This window comes from Chiloscyllium punctatum, unplaced genomic scaffold (assembly GCF_047496795.1).
Source record: "Chiloscyllium punctatum isolate Juve2018m unplaced genomic scaffold, sChiPun1.3 scaffold_1112, whole genome shotgun sequence".
NCBI lineage: Eukaryota > Metazoa > Chordata > Chondrichthyes > Orectolobiformes > Hemiscylliidae > Chiloscyllium > Chiloscyllium punctatum.
In genome coordinates, this window is record NW_027310846.1 from 27,501 (window position 1) to 30,000 (window position 2,500).

The following is a 2,500-nucleotide window of genomic DNA, read 5'->3' on the forward strand; positions in this document are numbered from 1 at the left end:
ACAACTCGAGCAAGTGAAAAAAAAAGTAACAGGAGCGAAAGCATCTCTGTCGGCTTGGGGGTACGCCCGTTTCCGTTTCAACTTGTCTCGCGAGGGTGGTTTCGGGGCCAGCAGGAGAGCTCGTCGGGGTAGCAGGCCCTGCAGCCGTGGTCACCGCCAAACCCCCACAACTCGAGCAAGTGAAAAAAAAAAGTAACAAATAAGAAAGGATCGTCGGCTTGGGGGTACGCCCGTTTCCGTTTCAACTTGTCTCGCGAGGGTGGTTTCGGGGCCAGCAGGAGAGCTCGTCGGGGTAGCAGGCCCTGCAGCCGTGGTCACCGCCAAACCCCCACAACTCGAGCAAGTGAAAAAAAAAGTAACAAATAAGAAAGGATCGTCGGCTTGGGGGTACGCCCGTTTCCGTTTCAACTTGTCTCGCGAGGGTGGTTTCGGGGCCAGCAGGAGAGCTCGTCGGGGTAGCAGGCCCTGCAGCCGTGGTCACCGCCAAACCCCCACAACTCGAGCAAGTGAAAAAAAAAAGTAACAAATAAGAAAGGATCTCTGTCGGCTTGGGGGTACGCCCGTTTCCGTTTCAACTTGTCTCGCGAGGGTGGTTTCGGGGCCAGCAGGAGAGCTCGTCGGGGTAGCAGGCCCTGCAGCCGTGGTCACCGCCAAATCCCCACAACTCGAGCAAGTGAAAAAAAAAGTAACAAATAAGAAAGGATCGTCGGCTTGGGGGTACGCCCGTTTCCGTTTCAACTTGTCTCGCGAGGGTGGTTTCGGGGCCAGCAGGAGAGCTCGTCGGGGTAGCAGGCCCTGCAGCCGTGGTCACCGCCAAACCCCCCACAACTGTTGGGCGCCTACCTGCGCGGGGCAGGAGGACACTTTCCGATTTCAAATCTCCGTTTGCCGAGTCCACCCCGAACGCACGCGGGCGGGCGGGTTCGCATCACCCTTCGTCACAAGGGGCGAAGCCCGTTCCACCGTCTCGTCAGTAGTGCCGACCGGTCTGTGATCGACGAGGGGAGCCACACCAGGTCCGGCCCTGCTGCTTGGCGGCACCGCGTCGTCGGGAGCTCGCGACAGACGGAGGGTTTCGGTGTACTCTCCAGCCACGGGAAACGAAGCCGGTGATGCAGGCGCCGGTCTTTCGCTCCCAAATCGGCTGGGTTTACATCGTTGCTATCTAGTCACGCTCCCTTCAAACCCGACGGGGTACCTATTCCCCTCACCCGTCTGTGCGTATACAGCCTCTTTGCACTTGCGGGATGGGGGTGGTGGTTTAAAGACTCTCGAGTTGCCGCCCGTCGGTCTCCGAGCTCCGTGCAGTAGTGATCCCCAGCGAACTGCCAGCAGGGCGAACGAGCGATCCCGCTCTCGGTCGGGGCGCCTGGCGTCGATCGGTGGTCGGTGGCTTGCGGGCAAGCTGCGCTGTGAGTGTGGGAACGAGTATGACGAGCCGTTGCCGCGACTCCCAGTCCACCTCGGCGGTGGCTGGGCCGGGCGGGCGTCTGCTCGGGCGAGTGCCGCCCCCGCCTCCTCGCAGGAAGTCCGCTCGCCGACACGCCGCCACGTGCACGCGTCAGTGACGCTGCCGAACCGATGGCCGGTGCCCGTTCCCGCCTCTGCTTTTCCTAGGGCAAAGCTGCTGCACGCCTCGTGATACTAGGCGGGCGACATGGTGGCGGTGATCCTGCCTCCGTCGCTGCGGTGCGTTGGGGCACGCATCGCCTCTTGGGCGCCCTGTCCTCCTCCCCCCAATAGACGTATGTTTCTGCGGGCCGCACCAGGATGGTGCTCCCCATCGCTTCACGCCACCCTGCTCCGCCCGCACGCCGGCGTGCAGGTGGCTGTAGCTCAAGGTGGGGAGCGTATGTGCGGTCCGGGTCGCTTTCCTCTGGCGAGGGAGAGACCTAAAACAAACTCAGACAACTCTTGACGGTGGATCACTCGGCTCGTGCGTCGATGACGAACGCAGCTAGCTGCGAGAATTAATGTGAATTGCAGGACACATTGATCATCGACACTTTGAACGCACTTTGCGGCCCCGGGTTCTTCCCGGGGCCACGCCTGTCTGAGGGTCGTTTGGCAATCAATCGCACTCGCCTTGGCTGGCGAGAGCGCGGCTGGGGTGTCGCAGAGGACCCGTCCTCTTTGTCCCCCTAAGTTCAGACTCCGGAGCCCTCCGGCGTCGGAGCGCTTGGCCTTTCCCCCCCACCCTGCACATTCCGTTCGTCAGGCTCGACGCCATCCCCCCGCCGGGGAGCGCGGCCTGGCGTCCGTCTGTGTCGTGGCAGTGGGGCCAGCACGGCTGTCACCGGTCCCAGAATGGCTGTCGGTGGTTCACACTGTGTGTGTGTGCCAACCCTCCTGGTCTCTGGGACACGGAGCTGCCACGAAGTGTTGAGCCTCCAGTGGGGGGTCTGCCTAAGCTCTGCACGTCCGCATTGGGTCCGTCTCTCGGTTGGCTGGCAGTGGAAAGAGTGAAGGGAGCCGCGGAGGTCCGGTGCTGGTGCGCCGC

The 2,500-nt window shown here is 62.4% G+C and overlaps 1 non-coding gene across 1 annotated transcript; it reads left to right on the plus strand.

Annotated features, from left to right (window-relative positions):
* Positions 1 to 1,909: 1,909 nt before the first annotated feature.
* LOC140474638 (5.8S ribosomal RNA) lies at positions 1,910 to 2,063 on the plus strand. The gene has a single exon (XR_011959280.1). It is a non-coding gene; the product is annotated as a 5.8S ribosomal RNA (ribosomal RNA).
* The last annotated feature ends 437 nt before the right edge of the window (positions 2,064 to 2,500 follow it).